Raw genomic sequence first — 13,509 nt, forward strand, 5'->3', positions numbered from 1 at the left:
ACTCCTTACTTCCAACTGAACTGCATTCCGCTGTGGCCGAGAGGTTCTAGGCGCATCAGTCCGGAACCGTGCTGCTCCTACGGTCGCAGGTTCGAATCGTGCCTCGGGCTTGGTTGTGTGTGATGTCCTTAGGTTAGTTAGGTTTAACTAGTTCTACGTTCTAGGGGACTGACGACCTCAGAAGCTAAGTCCCATAGTGCTCAGAGCCATTTCAACCAAGTAGTAAATGTACAACCTTTCACGTACTGCAGACATTTTCGCACCAAGTAACACACAAAAATATGTTTTACTGATGGCACAAGATGTAAGTTTCCTGTTTTACAACAGTAACTAGCATATTTTTCCTTTAGAGAATATTACTACAGCGTTACTGTCGACAGCCTATCGTTTTTTCTTTTTAATATTACCCTGACGGCTTGACTGCCATGCTGTACTGGTGCTTTCCGTATGGCCGAAAAAATAGGTTCCTTTTTACAAGGAAAATCTTAGAGTTTCTCGTACTTTGTCATGAAAATTGAAGATAATGTTTCGTTCATGAAGGAAAACAGATGTTTTTAAAAGAACGAAAGTTAAAATATTGAGGAAGTTTTACTTTACTTGAGGAACAAAACATTATACTTTAACCCCATGAGGAAGAAAAAGTAACTCTGTGATTTCCTTTTTTTCTTCTTTCTTTTTTTACACACTTAACTGAATACACAGACAAAGCCGGGCACTGAATCAGACAAGGTTAGAAGAAGAAGACGAAGGATTAAGAAGACGAAGGATTAAGAAGACGACAAAACTATTGTTGGTGACGATGCTGTATTTCTGACGTCAATAACAAATAAATACTAATTTCTGTCCCAACAATATGGGAAGTAAAAATAATGTGCTGATAATAAAAGGCTTATTGTAGCGTTGGGGAGAAATAAACGATATCTGAGCTGGTTATATACGAATAAAGTAACCAGCTTTGTAGTCTTCCAATTTATGAACTTTATTAGTACGAAAGCTTTATTGTGGGTGATATCCCAGCAATCAATGCTGCTAATACCTCACACCTTTCACTAAGGGATGATGGGAGCGCACATGGGCGTCTACAGAAATGTACCTAGAGAGGGCAAGGATCTACAATTGCCTTTTTTATGTCCAGCAGCCTCAGAAATTATTATTGATTATTAACAAGAAAGCAGAAAAAAATTAACTGATTAATACTTCTCAAAGAGTACGAACAGGAAGAGATTTTAAAAATGCTTCTTAAAGCTATGGCGCTAATAAAACTGCTTATAAAACTGCATACCTCATCATGTTAATCAGTTTATGACATTATTGGCACACCTACCATTTTTTAAAGTTGACAAGCGGAACTAAGGATATGATAAAACGTGTTTCCAGAGTAATATTTGTTGTTGTTATTAGGTTAAAGTGTAGCCTGGGTCAGCATTGAACCTCACAAAACAATCACGAATCACCCAGTACAATTGAATATTCATAGTCTGGGATTGAAACAAGGGGAGCCATGCCCCCCTACCTATCCCCTCCACACAGTATTACATGTTATTGCAATTGCGTAGCTGAATTAGCAATTCTAAGGCTGCGTTTCGAGCCCTGTTGCATTCAATTCAGTTTGAAGATCCATTTCTTCATTTATTGAACTGTAGATCTTTTCGACATCGATTTTTCACACTTTGTTCCTCACCACTACCCCAAAAAACTGGTATTATCTCAATATGGACGAGGTGCAGTACGATTGCATTCCTTAGAACCTGCTACACTCGTTGTGCAATTATAAAAATGAATGTGGTATCAGTTATCCGTGTCAGGGTTGTTTCGTCCCCCGTCAGATTGAGGCTATTGCTTAGATTAAGCTGTGAAGCAGGAGGGCACAGTATCCTTGTGGATATTGGGGATGGAATTCGGGCAGATATACTTAGCCCAGTTTATTTGGGGCTGAAAGAGGTGGAGGAAATGGTGCAGGGCCGTGTAGGTATGGTTCCTTCGTAGGGCTCGATTGTGACTTCATGAGGAAGAGACACCGGATAATCAGGGGTCTATATTTTCACAATATTTTGTAGATCTCCACATCTCTCTTTAATGCATGGCACTGCCGAAATCCCACCGCGCCAAAGAAGAAGCATAATTTCTCGTGAATAGCTTCTGTGATTCCAGAAGGGGCAACTGCCCCCTCTTGTGCATGCACCTCCCTTCGTTCCGGACGCCTGTAACTGTGCTGCATGATAACTTCAATTTTTGTCTTTATTGTCTCGTTACGGTTACTGGAATAGGCAATTTGGGTCATAAATTAACTAAAATGTAATTAACTAGGGATAAAATTACGCTGAGGCGATGTAAGTCACGGTATCGTGTTGGACATTCTTTTGCCCGGCATATTGCGACAACTCGATGTGGCATGGAATCAACAACTCGTTGGAAGTCCTTTGCAGAAATATTGAACCATGCTGCCTATTTAGCATCATATAGCTGTGGAAGTGTTGGTGATGCAAGATGTTGTGCCCGAACTGACCTCTCGATTATGTCCCTTAAATGCTCGTGTTATTCATGTCGAGCGATCTGGATGGCCAAATCATTCGCTTGAACCTTACAGAATGTTCTGCAAACCAATCGAGGAAAACTGTGGCCTGGTTCTTCGTTGTTCATAAAAATTCCATCGTTGAATGGCTGCGAACTGTCTCTAAGTGGTGGAACATAATCATTTACGTAAGTCCAGTTGGACAAGAGGACGCAAACCATTCCATGCAAATACAGCCCATATTATTATAGAGTCACCACCAACTTGTACAATACCTTTATACAGCTGGGCTCCATGGCTATGAGGAGTCTGCGTCACACTGTAACCATATCAGATCTTACCACCTCAGATCGGAACTCATCTGACCAAGCCACGCTTCTCCAGTCGTCTGGCGTCCATCCGATAGAGTCAAGAGTGCAGGAGAGGCACTGCAGGTGATGTCATGCTTTCAGCAAAGGCACTTGCTTTAGTCGTCAGCTGCCATAACCCATCAACGCCAAATTTCGCGCCCTGCCGAGCGCATACGTTCGCGGTATGCGCCACATATATTTCTACCGTTAATACACGCAGGATTGCTCGTTGTCTGTTAGCGTTCATAACTCTACGAAAAAGACGCTGCTCTGAGCTCGGTCGTAAAATATTGCTCCGAAGTAAAAGAATAGGTGTGCCAAATTTCATTGCAGTCCTTCCAGTAGTTTCTGATGTGTGTGTTCCTGAAAGCAGAAAACCTTAAGTTGCAGAAAAATCGTCTTAAAGTTTGGACGAAATGTAAAGAAAAAAATCTATCATACCTCAGCTAAAACTGCCCACATCCATATTCCATTTCTTCCTCATCATCCTCTACAGCTCTTTTAGCTTCTCTGCTCCTTTGTGTAGCAATTTTTTGTATGTTCTGGACTGAAGTGTCCGCCTTCGCGATTCTTTGCTTATCGATGATCTGCAGTATCTGCTCAGTGAAGACTCCAGGTGTAAAGCCCCACTTGCTGAGGATGTGAAGTCTTGCCACATCCCCATCATTAAACACTGCTGCAGATTCCAAAGCAGAGACCTTCACCACCAAATTGGAAACAAACACAGTCTTGGGACATCTTTCCCAAATAAGAGAATTGTAACTCTCATTTGGGTTCTGTGTTTTCCCATGCAGACATTTTTCTAGCAGTTCTGTGAAGCCAGTGCTCTAAAAGTTGGTTTAATGGTCATTGAAACCTCATAAGGAAGGTTATTTTTATTGGTTTAAACTTCCCCACTTCCCTTACTTTTAAAAAATTGGCACCATTAATTACAACAGAGGCCATGTTGAGGTTTAGTGTCTGTCGACAAGTAATGAAACCAAATGGCCCATACTGTTATCCTCATACTGTCCAAGCTTATGAGGCTACTTGTAATTCCAGCACCAAATAGACTTCTAGGTTGTCAATTTTCTTCTTTGTTGGTCTGTTTTTACCTCCCAGTGGCTTCCCATCCTCTAGTAGCTCGCCTTTATAGTCTGCAACAAGTCTTCGGAGTCGTCCACCTATCCTCTTCTGAATATGGCTTAAGCACTCCAGTTTCTCAATAGTGGAATCTTTTCCTTTCAACTACATTCTTGAAAGCACTAGAGTCTCCATCTCCTAAATACTGTTCGTATCTTACTCCTGCTTTTGCAAAGATCTATGGAAAATGAATTTCGTACCTGCAGCTTCCATCCCACCACTAGAGCCTGCATAATTTCTGCTACAAACAGTTTTATGGGCTTCTTACCATTCTGTTTCTTTACCTGCATCAATATATTTCTTGTGCAAGGAACATGCAGAACAATATTTAGACTTCACCTCTAAGTCTAATACTTTTCCAGTGTCGACACTAATGATTGTTGAAGCTCCATGCAGTGAAGTAAGCCCCCTCTTCATCTGGGAACTGTCACAGGAAACTGCTATATCGTTACAATTACTTGCTTCACAATTTTCTTGAATTGCCCCCAGGACTGCCATTTTCATGCTCTCTTCACTTACTTCTGCAACTCCACTGAGGAGAGCAGTGTTCATTGCAGAAAATTTTAGGGGCGGACCAGGCATGTTTATAACATCACATAAAAGGTTTCCACCACCTCCTCCAATCCCTATACATCTTAGTCCATAAACAAATCTCAAATTGGCTTCATAGGTTCCACTATTGACCTTTGATGTCTTGGTCTGTCAGCATTACAGTTTTGACACAAAATGTACAATGTGCAACCCAAACCTTCTCTCTTCCCATCATTAACCAAATCCACATTTCCTCCACAAACAGAGCACTTGCAGGCTTTTCTAAGTGATTCTGCCACCATTTCCAGCTCCACAATTCTGAAACCTGTATTTTTGTCATGATTTGTTTCTTCTAACACAATCCCTGTCCCAAGTTTTATTTTAGATGCACTAAAAGCTAATGTTTGCTACTGCACGGCCGACCCTAACCTCAATGTCAGAATTTCGCTTTATATTGGAAATATGGAACTTACTACATTTTTTAAATACTTTACCAGACCTAAGCATTGTTAAAAGGGATTAACATATTCAACCTTGCACCAAGAATGGCACAATAAATCAAGTGTCACTCGAATTCCACTGAACAGCTCAAAACTTGTTTACAACACAGCACAGCCTTCTATACCACACTTATTGAACAAGAAAATGGCTCCACAGCCTTCTTTACAACACTGCTGTTATGTATACAAAAATCACAGCCTTCTAAAGCTATATTTTCTAGGTTCACAGGCCAAATTCTGCAATAAAATTTTTCCTTAATTTGGTACACTGAAAAGCGGGCTTGGCGCATTACACTGCATAGGGTTTTAATTTTTTAATTACATTTGTACTTCGAATTTCAAGGAAAAAATTTGGGATAATGACCTCAATTATATTTCCTATCAAATAAGCAAATAAAAATAATTTGTAAATTTTTCAATATATTTGCCACTAGCTCCCCTTAAGTAAAGGCCGTCTTCTACTGCGTTATCCGTAGTAAGAGGTAATGTCTGAAAAATGTGGTACTCTCGACCTACTCTTGACACTGTGGATTTCAGAATATTTAATTCCATAATGATTTGGAAGTGGAATGTCCTACGCGTTTGGCTGAAACTATCATTCCGCGTTCATGGTCTGTTAACTGCCATCTTCCGTCCATGTTACCGTCCGAAACTTTACATATGGGTCACCTGTCATTGGCAGCTTTGCCAATGCATTGCCTTTTTTTGCCTTGTGTACGCGATACTACCGCCGTTTGCAGGAGTCCGTATCGTTATCCTATGGCTTTTGTCACCACAGATTAGGTTATCATTTGGTAAAATATAACACGAACGCAATGAAAGTTTTCCAGCACACCGAAAATCATATACATGGAATGAATAAGTACTTGACATAAAATTTACACTTAATCCGATAATCAAGTTAGACATTTTTCAGTTTACTATATGAGTGAGTGACAATACCTAATTAAATTACTGATAATCTTGGTGTAGTACCACTTGGCGGCCCTCTCTAGCTGTTACGAGGATCCTTGGCACCATGCCATGGTGCCAGATGTAACTGATTGCTCTGAAGAGTGCCTGAAACGTCCTGGATGGGCAATAGGTTGTGAACCTACGAACGTGAAGATAGGGAAACTACGTCTAAACTGTCGGCGTCGGTTAAATTGTGGAGCTAGGGGAACTGTGTCGTGCTGTTAGTGATCTGAGTCTTGGTCTCGTTGTCTGCAACACTTTGTTGGGTTGCATTTGTATGAAATCCGGATTAGTGCCCAGAACTTCATGAATCGTAACTGTCTCCCATACCTTCGAGTATTACACGAGCGCAGTGGAACTCCCAGGAACGGAAAAAGCTATTATGAAAAGATACACGGAATTCCAAGGAATATGACACAGAAGCGGGACGTTTCTTCCATTACGTTGACTAACTTGTTCGATCTTTGTCTGACTGTTCAGAACTCACAGGTGACTCTTTCCGTTTGGTAGGGGATCTTACTGACATAACTAGCTTGACTCTGGAGCTTGTGTTAATGAACTTGCTTCTGCTGTACATATTGGGCGTTAATGCTGTATGGCCCAAATATTAAAAAAAAGAAATTCAAATGTGTGTGAAATCTTAGGGGACTTAACTGCTAAGGTCAACAGTCCCTAAGCTTACACACTACTTAACCTAAATTATCCTAAGGACAAACACACGCACCCATGCCCGAGGGAGGACTCAACCCTCCACCGGGACCAGCCGCACAGTTCATGACTGCAGCGCCTCAGACCGCTCGGCTAATTCCGCGCGGCCCCAAACATAAAAGGTAGTACCGTGACATATGTTTTACACTGGTGCTTGCTGTATTAAACTGATTCAGTATCCTGAAAAACAGTGGTAGACAAAAAAAAAATGGCTCTGAGCACAATGGGACTTACGTCATCAGTCCTCTAGAACTTAAAACTACTTAAACCTAACTAACCTAAGGACATCACACAACATCCAGCCATCACGAGGCAGAGAAAATCCCTGACCCCGCCGGGAATCGAGAACGCTACCTCACGACCACGAGATGCGGGCAGTGGTAGACAGACTGTATGATGTAAAAACGTTAGGTGTTGTATTTTAAGACATTTCTTATAGTGGTTAGTACTTAGTTGTTTTAATATATCCATACCAGATGGATACAAGACGAAAGGAAAATCAAGACGTGTTCATAGGATTTGTCGACCCGGAAAAAGCGTTCGACAATGTAAAATGGTGCGAGATGTTCAAAATTCTGAGGAAAACAGGGGTAAGCTATAGGGAGAGATTCTTAATATACAATATGTACAAGAACCAAGAGGGAATAAAAAGAGTGGATTACCAAGAACGAAGTGCTCGGAAAAAATAAAATGTGTGACAGGGAAGTAGTCCTTCGCCGTATTTGCTCAATATGTACATCGAAAAAGCAATGACGGAAAGAAGAGAAAGGTTCAATAGTGGAATTAAAATTCAAGGTGAAAGGATATCAGTCACATGATTCGATGATGACATTGCTATGCACAGTGATGGTGAAGAAGAATTACATGCTCTGCTGAATGGAATGAACAGTGTAGTGAGTACTGAATATGGAATGAGAGTAACTCGAAGCAAGACGAAAGTTATGAGAAGTAGCAGAAATTAGAACAGCGAGAAACTTAATATCGAAATCGATGGTCACGAAGTAGAAGAACTTAAGGAATTCTGCTACCTAAGCAGTAAAATAACCGATCACAAAAAGAGCAAAGGGGACATCAAAAACAGACTAGCACTGGAAAAAATGGCATTCCTGGCCAAGAGACGCCTACTAGTATGAACAATAGGCCTTAATTTCAGGAAGGAATTCCTGAGAATGAACGTCCTGGGTACAGCATTGTATGGTAGTGAAACATGGACTGTCGGAAACCGGAACAGAGAATGATAGAATCATTTACGATGTGGTGCTACAGACGAATGCTGAAAATTAGGTCGACTGATAAGGTAAGGAATGAGGAGGTTCTCCGTAGAATGGGGGAGAAAAGAAAATGCGGGAAAATCTGATAATGAGAAGGGACAAGATTATAGAACATAAGGTTAGACATGAGGGAATTACTTCCATGGTACTAGAGAGAGCTGTAAAGGCAATAAACTGTAGAGGAATAATGAGATTTGAATTCGTCCAACAAATAATTATTGACGTGCTGCTCTGAGAGGAAGAGGTTGGCAGAGGAGACGAATTCGTGGCGGGCCGCAAGAAAGCGGTCGGAAGACTAATGACCCAAAAAACGTAATCGGACAGAGTGTAACTTTAAGTCATTATATTGATAAGCTTGTTAAATGTTGACCCTTTATCCGACAAGGTATACTTTTGCGGCTTTGGTAATGTATTCTGAAGAGTTAACTTAGGGTTGTTCCGGGATAATAATAACCTTTACTGGGGCAGGACTGGGAGGAAATTAACAGCCACAGCTGCTATTTAGTTCGATAAGTACTATAGCCTCCTGTCTTGGCGAATGCTAATAGTGTTTGTTTTTCAGATAACGAGAGTCAATTTCTGATGTAACGTTATACTCAGTGGCCGTTATAGAATGTAAGTATTCAAACATAGTATCCTAAAGATGCACCCTACTACCGCCCCTCACGTCAAGGTATTAGTCTCAGACAAATAAAAACATAACGCTAAAGGCAATGGGACCATGTATGGCTCAAATGGCTCTGAGCACTATGGGACTTAACATCTGAGGTCATCCGTCCCCTAGAACTTAGAACTACTTAAACCTAACCAATCTTATGACATCACACACATCCATGCCCGAGGCCGGATTCGAACCTGCGACCGTAGCAGTCGCACGGTTCCGGACTGAAGCGCCTACAACCGCTCGGCCACCACGGCCGGCCGGGACCATGTAACATATATCACATTGGAAGACGGGACCATCGGGTCCTGTTCCGTAGAAAGCGGTTAGCCGCTGGTGGACCAAGACCCACTTTTGACCTTCATCGTCTGACTGAAATTGAGGTCCACTCCTAACTTTCTTCAGGTCACCACTCGGTACATCACTTGGTGAAAGATCTGAGTTGTACGGAGGAGGTTGCAGCGTTTCCTAACTGAATCGCTGAAGCGAAGATTGTGTTGTTTGTGGGACACCCAATTGCGCGGTCGTCAGCAACCGTAGAAAGTCCCGTTTTTTACACAGTCTAATTGTTACGCAGTCCAATCTAGCCACTATCAAGAATAATGGTGATGATGAAATTATGAGGACAACACAAATACCCAGTCCCACGGGAGAAGAAATTCCCTGGACGGCCGGGAGTCGAGCCCGGGACCCTGGAAAACATACGCAGCAACGATAGCCACTCTATGACGAGGTGCGGACATCGCTGAAGCGAACCCTTGCCGAATTTTCAATGTGGAGGTAGGCATTATGGTGCGACAGGATGATTACACCTGAAGACTTCAACTGATTCACAGTGTGGGGGCAAGCGTTATCGAACGACAGGATAAGTGCGCCCAACAGTAACCCTGGGTGTTGTGACCTTATGGTTCACAGCAGCTTCTGCAAAGGGTCTTCGTTGTGGTGCGCTTTGACTGGGGTCCTACGTTCGAGGGAGTCGAAGGAGCAGTCATAGATGAAGGTAATCATTATCTTACCCGGACCTGTGTCAACAGTTTCAGATTTCCGTGGCGTGGGGATGTGGTATGATGTGATTTTTGGCTTTGCCGTCTGCCCTCTGGCTATAGTAATGCTGTCATAATGTTGCACAATAAGACCCGCTCGCACACGTTTAATACATGGAAGGCTACACTTCAGCCATTTGGTCAAGAAACACTACGACATCCTCAGTACAGACAGTATCTGTTAATGGCGACCTGAAGAAAGACATGTGTGGACATCGCTTTCAGTTTGACGAGGCAGTGAAACAGCGTTGCTGTGAATCCGTCAGCAGCTGCCCAGATTCTACGAGACACGTACTGATCATCTCTCGTCTCCCAGTGAAATAAGTGTATTAACGCGTATGGTGATTACTTCTGAACGGAACCATTATACGGTCCCGATATGGCAGGTGTTCGGTTTCCTTTTGACTGCCCCTCATAGTAACCAGTATTTGTCGTTGTGTCATCTACTTACACAAATGGTCTTACTCTATTATATGGCATGAAAACTTCGTTCATTAACATTTTTTATTAACCGACAGTATCGGTTCACTGGACAAATGTTACCATGCTGCACTGTAATGACCAGTACCTCTCCCCACTACATTCTGTGGAACAGAGTCGGTACAATAACTGATTCTGGCAGTGTTTCATTTGTTCATTAGACCCAGAAAATATTAGATACAGGCTCCAGGTAGATGCCATTTTCCTTCACTTCCAGAAAGCGTTCGATACAGTTCCGCACTGTCGCCTGATAAACAAAATAAGAGCCAACGAAATATCAGACCAGCTGCGTGGCAGGATTGAAGAGTTTTTAGCAAACAGAACAAAGCATGTTGTTCTCAATGGAGAAACGTCTAAAGACGTTAAAGTAACTTGTGGTGTGCCACAGGGCAGTGTTCGTGGGACCATCGCTTTTCACAATATATATAAATGACCTAGTAGATAGTGTAGGAAGCTCCATGCGGCTTTTCTCGGATGATGCTGTGTTATACAGAGAAGTTGCAGCATTAGAAAACTGCAGCGAAATGCAGGAAGATCTGCAGTGGATAGGCACTTGGAGCAGGGAGTGGCAACTTACCCTTAACAAAAACAAATGTAATGTATTGCGAATACATAGAAAGAAGGATCCTTTATTGTATAATTACATGATATCGGAACAAACAGTTACTTCAGAAAAATATCTGGGCATATATGTTCGGAACGATTTGAAGTGGAATGATCATATAAAATTACTTGTTGGTAAGGCGGATGCCAGGTTGAGATTCATTGGGAGAGTCCTTAGAAAATGTAGTCCATCAAGAAAGGAGGTGGCTTACAAAACACTCGTTCGACCTATACTTGAATATTGCTCATCAGTATGGGATCCGTAGCAGGTTGGTTTGACAGAGGCGATAGAGAAGATCCAAAGAAGAGCGGCGCGTTTCGTCACAGGGTTATTTGGTAACCGTGATAGCGTAACGGAGACGTTTAGCAAACTCAAGTGGCCTACTCTGCAAGAGAGTTGCTCTGCATCGCGGTGTAGCTTGCTGTCCAGGTTTCGAGAGGGTGCGTTTCTTGATGAGGTATCGAATATATTGCTTTCCCCTACTTATACCTCCCGAGAAGATCACGAATCTAAAAATAGAGAGGCTCTCCGGCAATGGTTCTTCCCGCAAACCATACGCGACTGGAACTGGAAAGGGAATTAATGACAGTGGCACGTAAAGTGCCCTCCGTCACACACCGTTGGGTGGTTTCAGGAGTATAAATGTAGATGTAGATGTAGATGCTAGGCAGTAGATCGCGCTCACTGCAGCACCGAGATGTCCTAGTCTATCCTGTCGGGTTCGTAGAAGCCATGCAATGCGCCGTACGCCACGGCGGTCACGATGCCGCCGCTCACGCGGGTCGCGGTGCCGGCCCTCAGGCTGTACGTTCCGATGTTGGCGCCGTAGAGGCAGTGGGCGGCGGTGAGCACCCAGTAGCTGCTGATGGCGCCCCCGCAGGCGTGGTAGCCGTTTATCTGCATGGATACCATCCACGGCGGTGCCGCCGATTATCCGGCCGTTCCCTCTGGACCTGATCCTGACCGGCCGTGGGGTGGCTAGGCCATAAGACAAAAGACACAGGACCACGAGGAGGAGGCGCAGCATCATCGCACCTATTGTGGCCCAGCTTTGGAACATCTTTATATTAGCAGCTACACTCAATTTGTTATCTTTCTTCTTACACACTAGATAAACTACAGGTATTTTCCACTTTCTTTTGTCTGTCAACAACCACTTCAGATTGCAGAGCTGTCTGAGGATAAGATAACAGAATAATCAGGTGGCAGGGTTGAAATTAGTGCATATGTAACTAGTCGATGCCCACTGCACATCATTTTGACCCTGAAAAACTTCATGTATCATAACTCAATCCATCCAACTATCTTCACAGATTTTGGTTGCATAATGTTCTCAGAGTAAAACCAAGTGTGCTAACGTAATTTCGTTTGTTTCTTTTTCTTGGCATCATTCTCACAGAGCTATTCTTTATTATATGACTATCTCATTCAGACAGTGACCTCCGTAGATGTAGGATCGTCTTAGTTAAGCAGCATGGAAAAAACCTCCCACAGAATAAAAGCGTTTGTATGGCTTCGATGAATGTATTGTGACTAACGTTACTTTGCAAAGCTGACAGTCACAGTGATTTACAAGATAGACGTTTGATTACAACTAGTTACTAAAATACTGATGGCAGTGACGGGATGCCGTTTCTTCAGCAGCGCCCTAGTATGAACACGTGGGCAGATGTTTACTATTGATTAGGAGCTGCAATGTTAGGCACGTTGGGGAGCCCCTTAGGAAGACAGCGTTCAGGTCTGAAAAGTAATATTAGATGCACTCGATATGTTCAGCGGGGAGTCTCATCCAAGATGTGGAGGCGGCATTGCTGTCGAGTGTTGAATGTACAGTCGTCTGTAATTTGTGGCTCACATTGGTGCCAAAGACGCCCGTCGCATGGCAGTTCAACAAGGCGACTGTCGGAAATAGTGAATACTCCTGGCCTCACACGTGAGGTGCAACTAGAGCTCGCAATTTGCACTATCGTTCCCAGGGTTGACCGGGTTCCTTTGATTTGGAGCCAAGCGGAGGGTCTCAGCCATAGGTTTCGTCGCTCTGTGACGGTCTTGGTCGCAGATTTCTGGGCGAGCACTATCGGGTGGGGATTTGTAGGTCTCCTCTTGATAGGTTAGGTGTGCTCTACACAAAGGAAGTAGCTACTAATAGACACGCTCCCCACTACTGAATGTTAACGAAGGTATGTACATAAGGAATAGGTCACCTGGTAGGAGATTTAAGTAATAGTTTCCAGTATGTCATCCTCGACGGCGAGAGTTCATCGGAGACAGGGGTAACATTAGGAGTGCCCCAGGGAAGTGTGATATGACAGCTGCTATTTTCTGTCTGCATAAATGATCTGGTAGGGTGGGTAGCAGTCTACGGTTGTTCGCTGATGATCCTGCGATATACAGAAAGGTGTCTAAGATAAGTGACTGTAGGTTGATACAAGATGACCTAGACCAAATTTCTAGTTGCTGTGATGAATGGCAGCTAACTCTTAATGTAGAAAAATATAAGTTAATGCAAATGAATAGGAAAAACAAACCCCTAATGTGAGTCCTGGTTGAGAAAATCTCGTCGTTTAAATCAATGGGCGGAACGCTGCGATGCTATATGCAATGAAACGAGCATATGAGGATTGTGGCAGGGAAGGCGAATGGTCAACTTCGGTTTATTGGGAGAATTTTATGAAATTTTGGTTCATCTGTAAAGGAAACCGCACATAGGATGTAGTGGGACTTCTTCTTGAAAGCTGCTAGAATGTTTGGGATCCGCACCAGGTCGGATTGA

The sequence above is a fragment of the Schistocerca gregaria genome, chromosome 5, assembly GCF_023897955.1.
Source record: "Schistocerca gregaria isolate iqSchGreg1 chromosome 5, iqSchGreg1.2, whole genome shotgun sequence".
In the NCBI taxonomy this organism is placed as follows: Eukaryota; Metazoa; Arthropoda; class Insecta; order Orthoptera; family Acrididae; genus Schistocerca; species Schistocerca gregaria.